Source organism: Biomphalaria glabrata, chromosome 13, assembly GCF_947242115.1.
Source record: "Biomphalaria glabrata chromosome 13, xgBioGlab47.1, whole genome shotgun sequence".
Taxonomy (NCBI): domain Eukaryota; kingdom Metazoa; phylum Mollusca; class Gastropoda; family Planorbidae; genus Biomphalaria; species Biomphalaria glabrata.
Window position 1 is genome coordinate 34,975,130 of NC_074723.1, and position 23,743 is coordinate 34,998,872.

A 23,743-nucleotide genomic window follows, 5' to 3' on the forward strand; every position below is an offset into this window, starting at 1 on the left:
TACACATATAGTTGTAGATAAACTAATAAACTACGTGTATGATGTAAATAACAATAAAATTTATTCTAGTGATATACAAATGACTGATCCATGATGAATGATAATAATAGTATGAAATATCAATATGTAATAATATGTAATATAAAATGATCCAGTTAGTATCTTTAGAATATTCAAATAATTATGAAATACATAATATATTACTTTAACTATAATAGGTAGTTCAATGGATCACATAGACCTTCAATCTCAAAACAACAACTGGTAATATATGTAGATCTAGCCTCTAGATCAGGTACTGTCCACTGACGACAATTCCAAAATAGAAGTTCATAGTTTACACTATAACATCAGGTCTGACCACTACAACCCGCAGTCTTGAACCTCAGACTCATGTAAGAATCAACTTGCACACCAAACGACCAACTGGGAGGAAGACCTCAGTCCTGTAGACTGTAGACTGTAGACCTCAAGTTGTACTCTCAATATAGAACTGAGACTGGATAAACAAGTCTTGACACTGAGACTTGACACTGAGTCTAACATATAGGCTTGACACCAAGCTAAGATCACTACATAGACTTGTCGCTAGAACTTGAAATAAGTGTCTTGAACTGAGACTACGACTAAAACTTAGACTTGACGCTAAAACCCTATGGAAGATAAAAGAAAGGATTCTTCTAATCATCTAGATCTAGTCTAATTATAGACTTACAAATACGAACGAATTCAAATAGAAAAACTATACAATGAAAAATAAAACTCACCCTAAACAGGGGTCAAGATAATCCAACAAGAAAATGTCCAAGGCAAATGCTAAGGCTATCCAATAACAAAACCCAAGGAGAAATTCAAGAGCTCTAAAGAGACGTCTATCTGTACCAACGTACAAAACAATGGAGAGACTGTACTAGACGATAAATGACGCAAATCACACACACACTAAATTTACGTCACTAGAAGTTGTGACAAGCAACAAAAGCTCAGTCCTCTAGTCTACAAAGAAAAATATTAATAGTGTAATGACGTCATCAATATAGTGATCAACGCCGCACTATCAATTAGAGAAATAATTCTACTATACAGTTACATAGATAACTGCGACAACCAGTATAAGTAAGATTTTCCATTATATAATAAGTTAATAAAATTAAAAAAAAAAAATAGAATACCATTATTTTCTAAAGGTTTTAATTCAAGGCAAAAATACAAGCACACATATTTATTTAGACATTTTATTTTATTGTGCATTAACGTTTATGTAAGAAACATATTCCTTAATACTGATTTTATTATAGATAAATATTACTAGAATGTTAAAAGAATAAGATCGAACCGTAGGCATACAGTCGGATGAATATATCTGTATAGGTCTAGTTCAACCCCGCTCCCTCCCCCCCCCCCAAAAAAAAAAGGTGGTTATAGTTTAATTAACTTTCTTTAGTTTAGTTTAACTATCTTTTGAAATTCATGATAAACTAATAGTTTAACAACTTTATTTTAGTTGAAAACTAGTTTAAGTTTAACTTTTCAAAGTTAGTTTAGTTCCATCACTAATTATTGGTCTAACCAAGGTTAAATAACATTTTAGTTTTATGTTCTTATCTGATTTATAGAAATTTCTTTTAATAAATCCTAATGATTTTTTTTTTATAGTTCCATCAATATGTGGATTCCATGACAGTTTTTCATTTATTATAACACCTAGGTATTTTGCGTTTTTAGTCTGTGTTACTGGTTTGCCATGAATAAGATAAGTGGAATTAATTTGTTTTAGTTTTTTTTTTTTTTTTGTTACTCTTAACCACTGACATTTTTCTGGGTGGAAAGACATGCTCCAATTTGATTCCCATTTCTGTAATTCATCTAATTCTCTTTGTAAAATATCTGTGTCTTGTGTTGTTTTTATTGTTTTATATATTATGCAATCGTCTGCAAATAATCTGACTTTTGTTCCTGAAGTAATGCAATTTGGTAAATCATTTATGTAAATTAAAAATAGTAGTGGACCTAAGACTGTTCCTTGAGGTACACCTGATTTTACTGTTATTGGTGTTGATTTAGAGCCATTTATTATTATAGTTTGTTCTCTCCCTATCAGAGGGAGGGAGAGAGAAAAGGCGTGAAAGAGAGGAAGGGAGAGAAGAAAGGAGTGAAAGAGAGGGAGGGAGAGAGGAAAGGCGTGAAAGAGAGGGAGGGAGAGAGGAAAGGCGTGAAAGAGAGGGAGGGAGAGAGGAAGGGCGTGAAAGAGAGGGTGAGGACAGAGAAAAAAATGCATAAGGTGCAGAGAAAGTCAATACAAGTTATACCAGTTCTGATCCCCTTCAAGTCCCCTTCATTGATTTGCACGTTTCAGAAAAGCCCATTGTTCATAATCGATTGTTGTCTATAGCTACGCTACTGTTATTCGGACCAAAACGATTTTTTGAACGCGAAATATTCAATTCAAACTTGTGTTGACTGTCCAATATACGTGTTATGCTGTGATGTGCGGTAAGTTAATTTGTTTAGCATTCGTTGATATTATTTTCAATATTACAGTTGACTCTTGATAATCCGACACTCTGTTCCGACGTGTGGCTGAAGTGTACAAGAGCTGCATGTGCAAGTTTTGATGTTAAAACATACTTTTACACAGTGGCGTAACTGATGGGGGGGGGGGGGGATGGGGGGGGGGAGAATTTTAAAATCCCCCCAGGCCCCCACCTAGGGGGGGCCCCCAAATGGGTGTCCGAAATTTATTTGTAAATACATAAATTAATATATTTGATTGACAAATAGTGTCAACGGGTGTCTTTTTTTAATCAACATTTATGGATTAAATTTATCACAAAGACTAAACCTAAATATTTTAAAAATATTTTTGCCGCACAGATCAGTTTTTGTATGGCCATAGTGTCACCCGTTTTAAACTTTGTTGCCACGAATAAAACTGCATGATATACAGCGAATTCCAGGTATCTTGTTACCTTTACTAATAATATATCTAAATGGCGAGTATTTTATGGCTACACTAATTAACCTTGAAGCAAAATTTACAGAATCGAGTATAACTAAAAGTTATTCTTAACAATGCTAAAATTGTCCATTATTCGGGTTTGGCGTCTATAATTCCAGAATTAAACTTCACACTCGAGTTATTACCCCTTTATTCATCTTTCCTCAATCCAATGGAAACTCTCTCTTTTTATTTACATGTAATGATCTAATCCTTTTGCTTTCGCACAAAACATAAACAAAAAATAATGACGTAATATCATATAATATTAATACATCGTCCTATTGAAGTTATTATCACACCCTTCCTTTTAAAGTTCTTAAGGGTGATATCTACTAGCAGGGCCGGCCCTAGCATTTGCGGGGCCCTATGCGAAACGGATCGCGCGGGGCCTAGTCTGGGTAGGGATAAGCATAATGTCAAAATTATTATTTTTTTAATTAGAAAATAGGCCTACTTTCGTCTTTGTAATAAATTTTTATCAAATGAAAGCTCGCACCCTCGCAATGCCACTTTTTATTTATTGGCACCCCAAAACGTCAATTTCGTCTATTCTTCAGGAGATTTGAATAAATTCAAAAAAAAGTTCAGGACTTTATCGTATATTTTGCATTTTCATGAGATTTCCTGGAGGCCCTGAAAAATCAGGAGGTCGCGAAAACCCTGTTATTTTATATTCGTTATAATTGTTTAATTTAATAATGTACACTTGGAATTAGCGCGGGGCCTATGAAAGCGCGGCGCCCACTGCGACCGGCACTGTCTACTAGGAACTTTAACAATTCGTCCACTTCTGGTTGTCTTGACTGAACAAGTTCTCTAGACGTTGGTCTATAACCGTCTGTTTCGTTTGTAGCAACAGTTTGCAGTTCATTGTCTTCATCGGTATCATAGTACCCAGAGATGTCTTCATTGAAACTCTTATTCAAAAAGCGTTGATTTCTTCTGTATGTTATTCCATTGTTTGTCTTTATGATGTAAGATCTGGGTGCTGAATTTTTTTTTATGACAACTGCTTTCTGCCATGTTTGACCTAGACGAACTCTCCGACAGAATAATCTTTAGGTAGTCTTGCTTTAGCATCGTATTTCACTTAGCTTTTCATCTGTCGTTCGTTGAGTAATGTCTCTGCATTTTCAGCTACCAATGGTTTCAATAGTTTGTGATCAGTTGGAATAATTCCCTGAGTCTTCTACTCGTCAGCAGTTGTGATGGTGAATACGGCAGTCCACTTATCGGAGTATTTCTATACTCGAGCATAACGAGATATGGATCTTTCCCACTTTTGTATACTCTGAATCCTTTTGCTTTCGCACAAAACATAAACAACCAACAATGACGTAATGCCATATAATATTAGCACAGAATCTTCTTCATGCAGTGGAAAATTACGAATTTTTTGCCTATCTTGAATTCTGGTCAAAGCTCCTGTGCCCAATTAATATAGTTCGGAAGAAACTACAAAAGTCTGGACTGCATATACGAGAATCTGCTAAAGAAATTAGTACCCTTTCATGCTTTCTGCAAAATGATGAGAAACTGACAAAAACCCAATCCATCGAAAAATCAAAAGAAGGTAGTGAATACTATGGATTCCCTGTAATCAAAACAACCATATGAAAGAAAAGACTTGATGGGAAGTTGAGTTCTAATGTAGGACTGTCAATACAACTGCAATTAAAACGTTTTGCAACAGAAGTGCTGGACAGATTTCATATGGAGATGAAGGGCAGATTCCAAAGGCTGGAAAGAAAATGGATACCTTTGGGTTTCTTCTTGAACCAAGACACCTGTTAGAAGACACGCTTGTGACAAACTGTGCTACTTTTCCTGTTTGTTTGATGAAATAAATGGAAAATCGTTTTTTCAATGATGTCATTGATGCACGAGCACTTTTCATCAACAAACAGTAATACAATCACCAATAGACATATTGAGGAAACAGGCTTCATATGGGAATTACGTGTGCTCAGACTTTGCAACCTCCTCCGAATACCGCTAACTCAGGCCACTTCCATTACGTCATGTGAGAGATCATTCTCAAAGCTCAAGCTCATCAAAAAGTATCTCAGGAGCACAATGACGCAAGAAAGGCTTATCATGGCTTTAATGTCAGTGAAGTCACAAATACTAGAAAGTATCGATGTAGTTAATGTTATAGATGTCTTTGCTGCACAGAATGCACGACGTGAAGCGATATCAATTTAGATTTGTCGCTTGTGCATTATTTAACTAATAAACAACGGTATTATTCATTAAAAGAGTCTTGATGATTACTTTTTGTTAAGTTTACTGATATACTGAACCAATTTGATTTGAGGCTTATATATTTTTGCGTACATTATCTCATGTCATATGTCGAATGTCAAAATGCAAGGGGCCCCCAAAGAGGTCAATCCCCCCGGGCCCCCAAATCCCTAGTTACGCCCCTGCTTTTACATCATTAAAGAGAGCTTAAACAAATAAGTTTAAATTAATGTTTTAATTGATGTAAATAAGGTTTGCCGTAAGACGCATATATATATATATATATATTTATTTTTTAAATCGCATCACTCTGTCTGAAGGAACAAAAGAACTCAGATGTTTCTTTAGTTTGTTGCTAAGTTATTTACTTATTTATTTTATTTATTATACATCCCCTGCAAGATGGTTCTGTTTGTATCGCTGTTTGTTTAATATATGAAGAAAAAGCTGCAGATCGTATTAAAAGAATAATTAAAAAATCGATAAATATTTGGCAAAAATAAAACAGCAGAAATCATCACACCTGTTACATACTGGTTACCATTGAATGTTAAGAACTTGCTACCATTCAATGTATCGTACAGACGAGATGAATGTTGTAGATTCTCTTCAGGACTCAAGTTGCTCTTCCAGCCGTTCTCTTCCCCTGGTGGGTTCCAGTCAAGGGCGTGTCTTCCAAATGTCTTCTTCTGTTCTGCGCACTGTGTGTCCTTTCCAATTTACTGGCTAGACATTCTGAAAAAAGTTCGAAGTCCATGAACTAAATGAATACCAATGTTGCTAGAACTATTGCACACTTAGGTCCTAAACGTTAAGAAACAAAGCACGAAGAAAAGATCGTCCAAAGAAAAACTGGCTGGACTGCCTAAGAAAAATCGAAAAAATCTTGGAAGACAAAGGCCATCCGCTCCATCAGAACTACACTAGGTCGTCGCGAAGTGGGCGACTGCTGTCAATCAAAACAAGAACGGAGCGGTACAAAAACTCGTTTGTACCTCACTCTGTTAGACTCTATCACCGCTGTTGTTTTCTTTCTCTATAGTAATATTTGAAAAGAAAAAAAGTATATAGATAAATGCTTAGACTTTAGATGATACTTATTAGCAACTGTATTAAAGATGGTCTCCCCTTAATGAATGTCGATCACCTCATTTATAACAATAACAAAACTTAGAAATTCTTACAATTATAAATGTAATCAAATGACAGCTATGTCAGATTTGCTTGTGTTTGCTTTTGGAGTGTTTTGCCTCCAATTTATTTCTTAAGGAGTGTGTTCTTTGGAGTGTTGTGTCTCCAATTTACTCCTTAAGGAGTGTGTTCATTGATTTGTTGTTGTTTTTTCATTTCCTTTTTTTTTTTTTTTTCCTTTCTTTCTACTATGTCTATAAAGACATTCCTAATAGAAAAAAAGGATCTGGAGGGTGGCTTGGTCCACCAACCAGGTACTCTACTAATAAAACTGTCCGGACAGGGAGCAGTTCGAGCTTCGATGGCGTCCATCGTCGCCGCCTTGAGGCTCGGGCCGGAGGAGGTGGGTTCCCTGTACCGGTATGAGAACCCTTTCCTATGGTTCCTGGGTGTTTCCTCACCGGTGGTGAGGAACAGGATCATAGGAAAGGTCTTCGGAAGCGAAGACACCTTCAGGGTGGAAGTTACCACCCTGGAGGAAGAGAAAATAAAAGTGACCCTTCACTGGGTGTCACCCACCATCTCAAAGAAAAAAAATTAGGAGATTTTCAGTACCTCGCTGCAGAAGGCTCCAAAATAGAAGCTTTTAGACTAGGGGTGAGTGACAAGTGGGCGGCTTGGATTAAACCCCGTAAGGGTACCGAGCTACCCCACTACATACAACTGAAGTATGAAGAAGACCCCAGGACTTACAAGGTCTTAATCACTACACCGGGGAGAAGGCAGCAATGTTGGTTCTGCCAGAAGGAAGACCATTGGTCAAACCAATGTCCCAACAGGGCTACCCCTAGTTGTCCCAAAAAGGACGTTGAGAGGGCCTTGGAAGGTAAAAAGAACACATATGCATCAGTCTTGAAAAAAGATAATGAAAAAGGGCAGACCAAGGCTATACCCCCTGAGGTAGATGAAGATGGGTTCGAACCAGTGAAAAGCAAAAAAAAAAAGGTACAACACCTGAAAAACGTATGGACAGTAGGAAGGGTACCCTTTCCTCCCCCAAAAAAAAGGCGAAAGTAACACAGGGTCTAGCACACACAAAAAAATTAAAACTACCGGACACGTTAGATCGGAGCCAAGCTCTCCAAGTAAAACGAACAGAAAAAGAACTCTTTCTCTGTCCTCTACCTCAGATGACCAGGGGGAAGGCTCTGAAGTGAGAAGGGAAAGGGGGAGAACGGAAGAGGAAATGGAGGATTCGGAAGATATCCCCAGGTCTCCTGCACCTCTAGTAATTGATGAGGGGGAGGACCCTGACACACCGCCTAACACATGAACTACTTTTAAATAGTAGGCACACACACAGTGTCAAACACACACACACACACAACGCAATAACCCACCAACACACAATCATGGCAGACATTACACCTCTTTCACTTAACATTCGAAGTCTGAAAAATAAACAAAAATTCATAGTTCACTCAACTAAATCACGCAAACCGGACTTTATTTTCCTACAGGAATCCAATATCAATTCAATTTTCACAAAAACACACATGCACCTTAGTTACAAACAAACCCATTCAAATATATAATCATGGAGGACATCACGGTTTTGTCTCTCAACATTCACGGACTCACAAACAAACAAAAATATGTAGTCCACTTATCAAGAAAGTACAAACCAGACTTTATTTTTTTACAAGAGACAAATTTGGGTACAGAACACAAAGCACACACATACACAACAGATATGGGTTTTAAGGAAGGGTGTTTTAGTTATGGTAGCAGATGCAGGGGGGTAGCCATTTTTCAGGTGTCAGATAGGTTTAAAATAGTCCACGAGTATAGTGACAATAAAGGGAGAGTAGTCATCATAAAAGTAGAAACAAGAAATGAAACATTTACACTAGCTAACATCTATGCACCAGCGAAAAAAACAGAAAAACGGGAATTTTTTGAATATTTGTGTGAAAAATTACACGACACATACAGAGGGGATAGTTTAATTTTAGGAGGGGATTTTAATTACATTACGTCCACACTAGACAAGCAGTACACAACAACGGTGAATCTTCCTTCACAGATGTACACTACCATTAATAATTTCTTGAAAGACATTGAGAGTGAATTCAAATTACTTGATTCGTATAGGAGTGTAAACCCCACAGGTCAGGACACTACTTCGGTGAATAAAGCTTATCCCGTAACTTCCAGACTAGACAGAATTTACGTACCAACGGAGTACCATATAAGTAAGGTAGCTCATTTGGAAGAGTCTCTGGAATATTCAGACCATAAGGCAATAATAGTTACGATAAGTAAGGAAAGTAAAAAAAAAGAAAAGGAAAACTAGTCATTGGAAATTTAATAATTCTCTTCTAGAAATACCTCTTTTTATAGAATTAATCTCAAACACATTCAAGTCTTGCTTACAAGATACAAAAAATCCAAATTTTAACCTAACAACAACATGGTCACTGGTAAAAAATTCAATAAAACAACAATGTCAGGTCATATCAACACTAGTACAGACACGTAGAAAACAAGAACTAGAGAAACTGAAGCACACACTATTACACGCTGAAGAAGAAATAGATAGAACTCAAGCCACATTAAAGTTGGAAAAATTAAATAACTACATCTACAAAGGAGCAGAAGTTAGATGTAGGAACTACTTAAGTCAAGAAGGCCCAAACAAACTTTTCTTGTCGATTGAACAAAATGTTCAGTCTAGTAAATGCATAACAAGTGTTCTTGATAGACATGGCTCCAAAGTTGAAGACGAAGACAAAATTAAAGATGTTTTCATAAGTCATTTTACAAATATCTACCAGATGGAACCTATAAACAAAGAGGCTCAAGAATGTTTTCTAAAATATTGTAAACAGTTGAAGCAGACCGACGAAGAACTTTTGGGGACTCCATTTACTCTAGACGAACTCCAAACAGCACTAGACTCGACACAAAACAATAAATCTCCCGGACCGGACGGTCTGACAATTGAGTTCTATAATAATTTTTTTCCTTTAATAAGCCCTCTACTACTGCGACTGTATAGTGACGCGTTTAAAACAGGACAACTTCCAAAAAATTTCAACGAGGCATATATTACACTATTAGCCAAAAAAAAACAACAGATAACAGTTCTCCAAGTGACTACAGGCCCATCTCACTACTCAATACAGACTATAAACTGCTGACAAAAAAGATTTTTAAACGACTTAAACCCTTCATTCCCCAACTCGTAGGACAAGACCAATACTGCACCCACCCCGACAGGAGTATTGATGGAATGACACATTTCATTCGAGATTTTATCATGTACAGTCATGAAAAAAACTCCAGCGTTTCCTTGCTATCTGTAGATCAAGAGAAAGCTTTTGATAGATTCAGCCATAATTATCTCTTTAAAGTATTAGAAAAATGTAAAATCAGCTCTTTTTTAATAAAATTTATTAAACTAATTTACGCCAAAACAACACTCCACACTATTTTGGCACAAACTTACATCCCTTTTACAGATCCATCTCAAGAACTCTTTCTGGCAATGAACCTTTAATACACAATAAATATAAAGAAATATACACAACATTAAAAAAACAGTTACAAGAAAATTTAGCTATTAGGATTAAATGGGGAAAAGATTTAAATATAACAGATTTTAAAGACACTTTTACTAACCTTCATAACAAACACATTGCAACAAAAGCTAAGGAAATATCTTACAGACTTATCTTTGGGATGACTCCATTTTCAAAGAAAAAACCTGGTGTAAAATATTGTAAATTTTGTCAATCTGTTAATGGTGACAATGAAAAGCATTTATATCTAGAATGTTCTTTATTTAGTAATGTTAGAAATACTGTAAGAGATTTATTAGAAGGAAATTGTGAAACCAATGTGAATATTAATTTATCTATTCTCTTAAATAAGTTACCTAAAACTAAACACAAGATGATACATAATTTCAACTTAATAATTGTATCAGAATACAGAAACTTAGTATGGAACAGTAGACTCAAAGCTGTGTATCATAATGTCATTTTTAACCCTAATGATTTGGACATAATATATAGAAATATAGTTGATTTTAAAATTGAACACTATAAAGGCTAACCCCAAATGTAATTTTACATTGACCCATTGTATGTACATATGTTATATATTAAATTAAGGAATTTAATTTTTTTTTTTTTTTTTTTCAAGGAATTCTTTATTTTCTATCAATGAATTGGTAGATGCCATTTGTATCATAAATTATCAATTTATAAAGTCTGTTTAAACAATGAGAAAAATAAGGTTGAATGTATGGGTGTGTGTGTTTGTATGAGTAATAACTATTAAAAATTTGCATGTGTATGTATTTAATACATCATTTATTTGCCTTAAGATTATAATTACTAAAAATTACCTATAAAGCATTTATTAATTTCTTTTTTTTCAACAAGAAAGACAATTAGGACTGGAAGATGCAAGGTGGAAATTTCTTTTGGTTACATCCCTTTGACCAAATTAATAAATTTTCAAGACAACCCAAACAGGACAGGATTTCATGAAAATGGACCAAATGGACTACTAAATTGTTAAAAAAATAAAACAGAAACAGAAAAAAAAAAAAAAAAAAAACAACTCTATTACAATAAATAATAATAAAAATAAATTTAATCTCAAAATGAGTTACATGCCAAAATGAAATAATTTTTTAAGCTCTTCATACACATACTTACTTTGAGCTCTGTACTTTAATAGAAACCAAATTGCTTCATTATATGTACATTTTTGTAACTCTAGAAGACCCCAGAGAATTCCTAAGGATAAAGGATGGAGGTCCTTTGTCTTAGGTTCTTAAGGGAAAAATTGTTGCAAAATAATATAAATAAAAATGAATGCAAATAACTCATAAGTCTTTTAAAAATATATATATATATAGTTTGGCAATACTTATTTAAGGAACATTTTCAAAAATTTTTGTTAATGTTTTTTTCACCAATTTCTGGACATTTGCTGTCATCACTTTATGGACCGTTGCTGTCACCTTTTTCTGGACCTTTGCTGTAACCTTTTTCTGGACCTTTGCTGTCATCATTTTATTGGACCTCTGCTGTCATCATTTTCTGGACCCCTTGCTGTCACCATTTTATAGATCTTCGCTGCAGCCTACTCCGCGATCATACTGAAAATCCTGGAATATGACTTTGATAAAAATGTCTTTTTTTTTTTTATGAAATTTTCCTTGTGTTATTATTAATTTAGAATGATGTTTTGTGTGTTTTCTTTGAGAGAAAAAAAAAATAAAAAAAAAAAAAAAATAAAAAAAAAAAAAAAGCCCAATAAAGAGGCCAAGAGCCCGAAAAAGAGGCAACGCCCAAAAAAGAGGCAAAGAAAAGAGGCAAAAGCCCAAGGATTCCTAGGATGTACTAAGCTAGACACTTGAAGTCAAAAGCTAAAAAGCTGTGGTTTCCTAAAAAAAAAAAAAAAAAAAAATTAGCCTCGCGGAGGAGTTCGACTGGCGGGGACTGGGCAACCGTGCCCGCCGACCGCTCTTCTGTGTTGGATCGGGCTCGCCGGGCGAGCATGGGGTCAGTGGCGAGTCTGTCGGCCTACCACCACTAGACTCTGCCAGGGTATAACACTGTGTGCTTAAACTGCTTAAGTGTTGCCGGCTCCTAATTTTTTTAAGAGTTGACTCCTGAATCTTTTCCCATGTTTAGGTATATTTGCAAGAATATAAGCACTCCACTACCTATAAACAGCTTCCAATGACATGCGTCTCAAATAGCCTTTGATAACCAGTCCATCCTTCAGGTGTGGCTCAGATATATTCTCTGGCGTTCATTGTTTTTGTTTTAAATTTAAAATTAATAAAAAAAAATATATCCTAGGTCGGAGAATCGAACCTTCAACCATCGACTCTAAACTCCAATGCTGAACGACTGAGCTAACAAGCAGATACAACTTTTGTGGTAGATAAGGATTTATAATAATTACTTTAAATTAAAGTTTCTGTGAAAAGAACAACCTTTACATGTTGTACGCATTATTTTGCAAATATTGTTTCAAAATGTTCAACTTTATAAAGATTTTAATACTTTATATTGTTTGAAACTCTCTTAATTAAAATAAATGTTTAGTGCTTCAATTATAGTTGACCCTTAAAAATCTAAATATAGTAGTGCTCATATAAGTTAAAAATAGATGACACCCTGTTGCAACAGTTATCGTTATTTGAAGAGTTGACCTTTGAAAAAAGTGTTCTCGTTATATAACTATATAGATAACTCATTTAATGTTTAAATAATCCAATTTTGCATTTTTTATTCTCAAAAATGTTTTAGCTACTTAAATAGGTAAAAAGGTATTAAAGTAATAAAGGTATTTTAAGTTTCTATTTAAAATAAAATTATCAAAGAAAATTATCGATTACTATCAATATTATAAAATATTTACAGATTTTTAACTACTTACCATTTCTATGACAAACCAATTTTAGGATTAACAATATTTAGTATATAAATAGCAAAATGGAAAACAACCATTTTACGCAACTATTCAAAAAAGTACAAAATCAACCTTCTTTTAATTTTGTTGTCGTTCTTGATATTATAGACTCCTAGCTTGCATTGTAGGGTTGCTACGGGGCATCAAACTTTTTCAGTAAAATTTACACCAGAGTACATACACGAAGAAATGAAAAAAATGTATTTGAAATGTTTACTAAAATGTATTTATTTTCCAGTATTCTTAACCTATTTTATTCTTTCCTTAAATTTAATATATGACGCAGAACAGCTTATATCAGACAATTTAGATTTCTTTCATTTTTGTAAAAATCTACGACCTTACATGCTTACCCTCTATTGAAGCACATGATACATGTTGTTATTTGAATGTTTTTGAATTGGATTTAGTGCCTCTATGAAGGACAAAATTTTGATGGTACATATTTTACTTCGTTGTTCTGTAGGAGCTAGTTTAACAAGAGATGTAGGATCACTACATGACATTTTTAGAACAAATATTTTGAGACTGTTATGCTCTGTTTTGATTTCATTGTGGAATATCTAAAAGTTAAATGAAAACAAACATTCTTTTGCTTGTGAATCTTTTAGTCCATAAGGTTGTAAAAGTGGGTAGCTGATCGCTGAAAGAAGGAATCAAGCCTATGAAAGTTAAGGCTAAGAAAGAAATATTTGTGAAAAAATATGATGTATCTCAAGAAAAAGCAAGTGCCTATACGGTTTGGGAAAAGCGGCGTCCTAGACTCTGCCAGGGTATAACACTGTGTGCTTAAACTGCTTAAGTGTTGCCGGCTCCTAATTTTTTTAAGAGTTGACTCCTGAATCTTTTCCCATGTTTAGGTATATTTGCAAGAATATAAGCACTCCACTACCTATAAACAGCTTCCAATGACATGCGTCTCAAATAGCCTTTGATAACCAGTCCATCCTTCAGGTGTGGCTCAGATATATTCTCTGGCGTTCATTGTTTTTGTTTTAAATTTAAAATTAATAAAAAAAAATATATCCTAGGTCGGAGAATCGAACCTTCAACCATCGACTCTAAACTCCAATGCTGAACGACTGAGCTAACAAGCAGATACAACTTTTGTGGTAGATAAGGATTTATAATAATTACTTTAAATTAACGTTTCTGTGAAAAGAACAACCTTTACATGTTGTACGCATTATTTTGCAAATATTGTTTCAAAATGTTCAACTTTATAAAGATTTTAATACTTTATATTGTTTGAAACTCTCTTAATTAAAATAAATGTTTAGTGCTTCAATTATAGTTGACCCTTAAAAATCTAAATATAGTAGTGCTCATATAAGTTAAAAATAGATGAAACCCTGTTGCAACAGTTATCGTTATTTGAAGAGTTGACCTTTGAAAAAAGTGTTCTCGTTATATAACTATATAGATAACTTATTTAATGTTTAAATAATCCAATTTTGCATTTTTTATTCTCAAAAATGTTTTAGCTACTTAAATAGGTAAAAAGGTATTAAAGTAATAAAGGTATTTTAAGTTTCTATTTAAAATAAAATTATCAAAGAAAATTATCGATTACTATCAATATTATAAAATATTTACAGATTTTTAACTACTTACCATTTCTATGACAAACCAATTTTAGGATTAACAATATTTAGTATATAAATAGCAAAATGGAAAACAACCAATTTTACGAATCTATTGAAGAAAGTACAAAATCAACCTTCTTTTAATTTTGTTGTCGTTCTTGATATTATAGACTCCTAGCTTGCATTGTAGGGTTGCTACGGGGCATCAAACTTTTTCAGTAAAATTTACACCAGAGTACATACACGAAGAAATGAAAAAAATGTATTTGAAATGTTTACTAAAATGTATTTATTTTCCAGTATTCTTAACCTATTTTATTCTTTCCTTAAATTTAATATATGACGCAGAACAGCTTATATCAGACAATTTAGATTTCTTTCAGTTTTGTAAAAATCTACGACCTTACATGCTTACCCTCTATTGAAGCACATGATACATGTTGTTATTTGAATGTTTTTGAATTGGATTTAGTGCCTCTATGAAGGACAAAATTTTGATGGTACATATTTTACTTCGTTGTTCTGTAGGAGCTAGTTTAACAAGAGATGTAGGATCACTACATGACATTTTTAGAACAAATATTTTGAGACTGTTATGCTCTGTTTTGATTTCATTGTGGAATATCTAAAAGTTAAATGAAAACAAACATTCTTTTGCTTGTGAATCTTTTAGTCCATAAGGTTGTAAAAGTGGGTAGCTGATCGCTGAAAGAAGGAATCAAGCCTATGAAAGTTAAGGCTAAGAAAGAAATATTTGTGAAAAAATATGATGTATCTCAAGAAAAAGCAAGTGCCTATACGGTTTGGGAAAAGCGGCGTCCTAGACTCTGCCAGGGTATAACACTGTGTGCTTAAACTGCTTAAGTGTTGCCGGCTCCTAATTTTTTTAAGAGTTGACTCCTGAATCTTTTCCCATGTTTAGGTATATTTGCAAGAATATAAGCACTCCACTACCTATAAACAGCTTCCAATGACATGCGTCTCAAATAGCCTTTGATAACCAGTCCATCCTTCAGGTGTGGCTCAGATATATTCTCTGGCGTTCATTGTTTTTGTTTTAAATTTAAAATTAATAAAAAAAAATATATCCTAGGTCGGAGAATCGAACCTTCAACCATCGACTCTAAACTCCAATGCTGAACGACTGAGCTAACAAGCAGATACAACTTTTGTGGTAGATAAGGATTTATAATAATTACTTTAAATTAAAGTTTCTGTGAAAAGAACAACCTTTACATGTTGTACGCATTATTTTGCAAATATTGTTTCAAAATGTTCAACTTTATAAAGATTTTAATACTTTATATTGTTTGAAACTCTCTTAATTAAAATAAATGTTTAGTGCTTCAATTATAGTTGACCCTTAAAAATCTAAATATAGTAGTGCTCATATAAGTTAAAAATAGATGACACCCTGTTGCAACAGTTATCGTTATTTGAAGAGTTGACCTTTGAAAAAAGTGTTCTCGTTATATAACTATATAGATAACTCATTTAATGTTTAAATAATCCAATTTTGCATTTTTTATTCTCAAAAATGTTTTAGCTACTTAAATAGGTAAAAAGGTATTAAAGTAATAAAGGTATTTTAAGTTTCTATTTAAAATAAAATTATCAAAGAAAATTATCGATTACTATCAATATTATAAAATATTTACAGATTTTTAACTACTTACCATTTCTATGACAAACCAATTTTAGGATTAACAATATTTAGTATATAAATAGCAAAATGGAAAACAACCATTTTACGCAACTATTCAAAAAAGTACAAAATCAACCTTCTTTTAATTTTGTTGTCGTTCTTGATATTATAGACTCCTAGCTTGCATTGTAGGGTTGCTACGGGGCATCAAACTTTTTCAGTAAAATTTACACCAGAGTACATACACGAAGAAATGAAAAAAATGTATTTGAAATGTTTACTAAAATGTATTTATTTTCCAGTATTCTTAACCTATTTTATTCTTTCCTTAAATTTAATATATGACGCAGAACAGCTTATATCAGACAATTTAGATTTCTTTCATTTTTGTAAAAATCTACGACCTTACATGCTTACCCTCTATTGAAGCACATGATACATGTTGTTATTTGAATGTTTTTGAATTGGATTTAGTGCCTCTATGAAGGACAAAATTTTGATGGTACATATTTTACTTCGTTGTTCTGTAGGAGCTAGTTTAACAAGAGATGTAGGATCACTACATGACATTTTTAGAACAAATATTTTGAGACTGTTATGCTCTGTTTTGATTTCATTGTGGAATATCTAAAAGTTAAATGAAAACAAACATTCTTTTGCTTGTGAATCTTTTAGTCCATAAGGTTGTAAAAGTGGGTAGCTGATCGCTGAAAGAAGGAATCAAGCCTATGAAAGTTAAGGCTAAGAAAGAAATATTTGTGAAAAAATATGATGTATCTCAAGAAAAAGCAAGTGCCTATACGGTTTGGGAAAAGCGGCGTCCTAGACTCTGCCAGGGTATAACACTGTGTGCTTAAACTGCTTAAGTGTTGCCGGCTCCTAATTTTTTTAAGAGTTGACTCCTGAATCTTTTCCCATGTTTAGGTATATTTGCAAGAATATAAGCACTCCACTACCTATAAACAGCTTCCAATGACATGCGTCTCAAATAGCCTTTGATAACCAGTCCATCCTTCAGGTGTGGCTCAGATATATTCTCTGGCGTTCATTGTTTTTGTTTTAAATTTAAAATTAATAAAAAAAAATATATCCTAGGTCGGAGAATCGAACCTTCAACCATCGACTCTAAACTCCAATGCTGAACGACTGAGCTAACAAGCAGATACAACTTTTGTGGTAGATAAGGATTTATAATAATTACTTTAAATTAAAGTTTCTGTGAAAAGAACAACCTTTACATGTTGTACGCATTATTTTGCAAATATTGTTTCAAAATGTTCAACTTTATAAAGATTTTAATACTTTATATTGTTTGAAACTCTCTTAATTAAAATAAATGTTTAGTGCTTCAATTATAGTTGACCCTTAAAAATCTAAATATAGTAGTGCTCATATAAGTTAAAAATAGATGACACCCTGTTGCAACAGTTATCGTTATTTGAAGAGTTGACCTTTGAAAAAAGTGTTCTCGTTATATAACTATATAGATAACTCATTTAATGTTTAAATAATCCAATTTTGCATTTTTTATTCTCAAAAATGTTTTAGCTACTTAAATAGGTAAAAAGGTATTAAAGTAATAAAGGTATTTTAAGTTTCTATTTAAAATAAAATTATCAAAGAAAATTATCGATTACTATCAATATTATAAAATATTTACAGATTTTTAACTACTTACCATTTCTATGACAAACCAATTTTAGGATTAACAATATTTAGTATATAAATAGCAAAATGGAAAACAACCATTTTACGCAACTATTCAAAAAAGTACAAAATCAACCTTCTTTTAATTTTGTTGTCGTTCTTGATATTATAGACTCCTAGCTTGCATTGTAGGGTTGCTACGGGGCATCAAACTTTTTCAGTAAAATTTACACCAGAGTACATACACGAAGAAATGAAAAAAATGTATTTGAAATGTTTACTAAAATGTATTTATTTTCCAGTATTCTTAACCTATTTTATTCTTTCCTTAAATTTAATATATGACGCAGAACAGCTTATATCAGACAATTTAGATTTCTTTCATTTTTGTAAAAATCTACGACCTTACATGCTTACCCTCTATTGAAGCACATGATACATGTTGTTATTTGAATGTTTTTGAATTGGATTTAGTGCCTCTATGAAGGACAAAATTTTGATGGTACATATTTTACTTCGTTGTTCTGTAGGAGCTAGTTTAACAAGAGATGTAGGATCACTACATGACATTTTTAGAACAAATATTTTGAGACTGTTATGCTCTGTTTTGATTTCATTGTGGAATATCTAAAAGTTAAATGAAAACAAACATTCTTTTGCTTGTGAATCTTTTAGTCCATAAGGTTGTAAAAGTGGGTAGCTGATCGCTGAAAGAAGGAATCAAGCCTATGAAAGTTAAGGCTAAGAAAGAAATATTTGTGAAAAAATATGATGTATCTCAAGAAAAAGCAAGTGCCTATACGGTTTGGGAAAAGCGGCGTCCTAGACTCTGCCAGGGTATAACACTGTGTGCTTAAACTGCTTAAGTGTTGCCGGCTCCTAATTTTTTAAAGAGTTGACTCCTGAATCTTTTCCCATGTTTAGGTATATTTGCAAAAATATAAGCACTCCACTACCTATAAACAGCTTCCAATGACATGCGTCTCAAATAGCCTTTGATAACCAGTCCATCCTTCAGGTGTGGCTCAGATATATTCTCTGGCGTTCATTGTTTTTGTTTTAAATTTAAAATTAATAAAAAAAAATATATCCTAGGTCGGAGAATCGAACCTTCAACCATCGACTCTAAACTCCAATGCTGAACGACTGAGCTAACAAGCAGATACAACTTTTGTGGTAGATAAGGATTTATAATAATTACTTTAAATTAAAGTTTCTGTGAAAAGAACAACCTTTACATGTTGTACGCATTATTTTGCAAATATTGTTTCAAAATGTTCAACTTTATAAAGATTTTAATACTTTATATTGTTTGAAACTCTCTTAATTAAAATAAATGTTTAGTGCTTCAATTATAGTTGACCCTTAAAAATCTAAATATAGTAGTGCTCATATAAGTTAAAAATAGATGACACCCTGTTGCAACAGTTATCGTTATTTGAAGAGTTGACCTTTGAAAAAAGTGTTCTCGTTATATAACTATATAGATAACTCATTTAATGTTTAAATAATCCAATTTTGCATTTTTTATTCTCAAAAATGTTTTAGCTACTTAAATAGGTAAAAAGGTATTAAAGTAATAAAGGTATTTTAAGTTTCTATTTAAAATAAAATTATCAAAGAAAATTATCGATTACTATCAATATTATAAAATATTTACAGATTTTTAACTACTTACCATTTCTATGACAAACCAATTTTAGGATTAACAATATTTAGTATATAAATAGCAAAATGGAAAACAACCATTTTACGCAACTATTCAAAAAAGTACAAAATCAACCTTCTTTTAATTTTGTTGTCGTTCTTGATATTATAGACTCCTAGCTTGCATTGTAGGGTTGCTACGGGGCATCAAACTTTTTCAGTAAAATTTACACCAGAGTACATACACGAAGAAATGAAAAAAATGTATTTGAAATGTTTACTAAAATGTATTTATTTTCCAGTATTCTTAACCTATTTTATTCTTTCCTTAAATTTAATATATGACGCAGAACAGCTTATATCAGACAATTTAGATTTCTTTCATTTTTGTAAAAATCTACGACCTTACATGCTTACCCTCTATTGAAGCACATGATACATGTTGTTATTTGAATGTTTTTGAATTGGATTTAGTGCCTCTATGAAGGACAAAATTTTGATGGTACATATTTTACTTCGTTGTTCTGTAGGAGCTAGTTTAACAAGAGATGTAGGATCACTACATGACATTTTTAGAACAAATATTTTGAGACTGTTATGCTCTGTTTTGATTTCATTGTGGAATATCTAAAAGTTAAATGAAAACAAACATTCTTTTGCTTGTGAATCTTTTAGTCCATAAGGTTGTAAAAGTGGGTAGCTGATCGCTGAAAGAAGGAATCAAGCCTATGAAAGTTAAGGCTAAGAAAGAAATATTTGTGAAAAAATATGATGTATCTCAAGAAAAAGCAAGTGCCTATACGGTTTGGGAAAAGCGGCGTCCTAGACTCTGCCAGGGTATAACACTGTGTGCTTAAACTGCTTAAGTGTTGCCGGCTCCTAATTTTTTTAAGAGTTGACTCCTGAATCTTTTCCCATGTTTAGGTATATTTGCAAGAATATAAGCACTCCACTACCTATAAACAGCTTCCAATGACATGCGTCTCAAATAGCCTTTGATAACCAGTCCATCCTTCAGGTGTGGCTCAGATATATTCTCTGGCGTTCATTGTTTTTGTTTTAAATTTAAAATTAATAAAAAAAAATATATCCTAGGTCGGAGAATCGAACCTTCAACCATCGACTCTAAACTCCAATGCTGAACGACTGAGCTAACAAGCAGATACAACTTTTGTGGTAGATAAGGATTTATAATAATTACTTTAAATTAAAGTTTCTGTGAAAAGAACAACCTTTACATGTTGTACGCATTATTTTGCAAATATTGTTTCAAAATGTTCAACTTTATAAAGATTTTAATACTTTATATTGTTTGAAACTCTCTTAATTAAAATAAATGTTTAGTGCTTCAATTATAGTTGACCCTTAAAAATCTAAATATAGTAGTGCTCATATAAGTTAAAAATAGATGACACCCTGTTGCAACAGTTATCGTTATTTGAAGAGTTGACCTTTGAAAAAAGTGTTCTCGTTATATAACTATATAGATAACTCATTTAATGTTTAAATAATCCAATTTTGCATTTTTTATTCTCAAAAATGTTTTAGCTACTTAAATAGGTAAAAAGGTATTAAAGTAATAAAGGTATTTTAAGTTTCTATTTAAAATAAAATTATCAAAGAAAATTATCGATTACTATCAATATTATAAAATATTTACAGATTTTTAACTACTTACCATTTCTATGACAAACCAATTTTAGGATTAACAATATTTAGTATATAAATAGCAAAATGGAAAACATCCAATTTTACGCAACTATTGAAGAAAGTACAAAATCAACCTTCTTTTAATTTTGTTGTCGTTCTTGATATTATAGACTCCTAGCTTGCATTGTAGAGTTGCTACGGGGCATCAAACTTTTTCAGTAAAATTTACACCAGAGTACATACACGAAGAAATGAAAAAAATGTATTTGAAATGTTTACTAAAATGTATTTATTTTCCAGTATTCTTAACCTATTTTATTCTTTCCTTAAATTTAATATATGACGCAGAACAGCTTATATCAGACAATTTAGATTTCTTTCATTTTTGTAAAAATCTACGACCTTACATGCTTACCCTCTATTGAAGCACATGATACATGTTGTTATTTGAATGTTTTTGAATTGGATTTAGTGCCTCTATGAAGGACAAAATTTTGATGGTACATATTTTACTTCGTTGTTCTGTAGGAGCTAGTTTAACAAGAGATGTAGGATCACTACATGACATTTTTAGAACAAATATTTTGAGACTGTTATGCTCTGTTTTGATTTCATTGTGGAATATCTAAAAGTTAAATGAAAACAAACATTCTTTTGCTTGTGAATCTTTTAGTCCATAAGGTTGTAAAAGTGGGTAGCTGATCGCTGAAAGAAGGAATCAAGCCTATGAAAGTTAAGGCTAAGAAAGAAATATTTGTGAAAAAATATGATGTATCTCAAGAAAAAGCAAGTGCCTATACGGTTTGGGAAAAGCGGCGTCCTAGACTCTGCCAGGGTATAACACTGTGTGCTTAAACTGCTTAAGTGTTGCCGGCTCCTAATTTTTTTAAGAGTTGACTCCTGAATCTTTTCCCATGTTTAGGTATATTTGCAAGAATATAAGCACTCCACTACCTATAAACAGCTTCCAATGACATGCGTCTCAAATAGCCTTTGATAACCAGTCCATCCTTCAGGTGTGGCTCAGATATATTCTCTGGCGTTCATTGTTTTTGTTTTAAATTTAAAATTAATAAAAAAAAATATATCCTAGGTCGGAGAATCGAACCTTCAACCATCGACTCTAAACTCCAATGCTGAACGACTGAGCTAACAAGCAGATACAACTTTTGTGGTAGATAAGGATTTATAATAATTACTTTAAATTAAAGTTTCTGTGAAAAGAACAACCTTTACATGTTGTACGCATTATTTTGCAAATATTGTTTCAAAATGTTCAACTTTATAAAGATTTTAATACTTTATATTGTTTGAAACTCTCTTAATTAAAATAAATGTTTAGTGCTTCAATTATAGTTGACCCTTAAAAATCTAAATATAGTAGTGCTCATATAAGTTAAAAATAGATGACACCCTGTTGCAACAGTTATCGTTATTTGAAGAGTTGACCTTTGAAAAAAGTGTTCTCGTTATATAACTATATAGATAACTCATTTAATGTTTAAATAATCCAATTTTGCATTTTTTATTCTCAAAAATGTTTTAGCTACTTAAATAGGTAAAAAGGTATTAAAGTAATAAAGGTATTTTAAGTTTCTATTTAAAATAAAATTATCAAAGAAAATTATCGATTACTATCAATATTATAAAATATTTACAGATTTTTAACTACTTACCATTTCTATGACAAACCAATTTTAGGATTAACAATATTTAGTATATAAATAGCAAAATGGAAAACAACCATTTTACGCAACTATTCAAAAAAGTACAAAATCAACCTTCTTTTAATTTTGTTGTCGTTCTTGATATTATAGACTCCTAGCTTGCATTGTAGGGTTGCTACGGGGCATCAAACTTTTTCAGTAAAATTTACACCAGAGTACATACACGAAGAAATGAAAAAAATGTATTTGAAATGTTTACTAAAATGTATTTATTTTCCAGTATTCTTAACCTATTTTATTCTTTCCTTAAATTTAATATATGACGCAGAACAGCTTATATCAGACAATTTAGATTTCTTTCATTTTTGTAAAAATCTACGACCTTACATGCTTACCCTCTATTGAAGCACATGATACATGTTGTTATTTGAATGTTTTTGAATTGGATTTAGTGCCTCTATGAAGGACAAAATTTTGATGGTACATATTTTACTTCGTTGTTCTGTAGGAGCTAGTTTAACAAGAGATGTAGGATCACTACATGACATTTTTAGAACAAATATTTTGAGACTGTTATGCTCTGTTTTGATTTCATTGTGGAATATCTAAAAGTTAAATGAAAACAAACATTCTTTTGCTTGTGAATCTTTTAGTCCATAAGGTTGTAAAAGTGGGTAGCTGATCGCTGAAAGAAGGAATCAAGCCTATGAAAGTTAAGGCTAAGAAAGAAATATTTGTGAAAAAATATGATGTATCTCAAGAAAAAGCAAGTGCCTATACGGTTTGGGAAAAGCGGCGTCCTAGACTCTGCCAGGGTATAACACTGTGTGCTTAAACTGCTTAAGTGTTGCCGGCTCCTAATTTTTTAAAGAGTTGACTCCTGAATCTTTTCCCTTGTTTAGGTATATTTGCAAGAATATAAGCACTCCACTACCTATAAACAGCTTCCAATGACATGCGTCTCAAATAGCCTTTGATAACCAGTCCATCCTTCAGGTGTGGCTCAGATATATTCTCTGGCGTT

General features: G+C 32.5%; 1 protein-coding gene and 1 long non-coding RNA gene across 2 annotated transcripts in view; one reads left to right on the top strand and one right to left on the bottom strand.

The window, feature by feature from the left end:
- The window catches only part of LOC129922336 (uncharacterized), a 101,596-nt gene that overhangs the window by 55,815 nt on the left and 22,038 nt on the right, over positions 1-23,743 (top strand). The window lies entirely within an intron of this gene.
- LOC129922339 (uncharacterized) lies at positions 40-1,377 on the bottom strand. Its single transcript, XR_008774335.1, has 2 exons — positions 768-1,377; positions 40-653 (listed from the first exon to the last, which is right to left on the bottom strand). It is a non-coding gene; the product is annotated as an uncharacterized LOC129922339 (long non-coding RNA).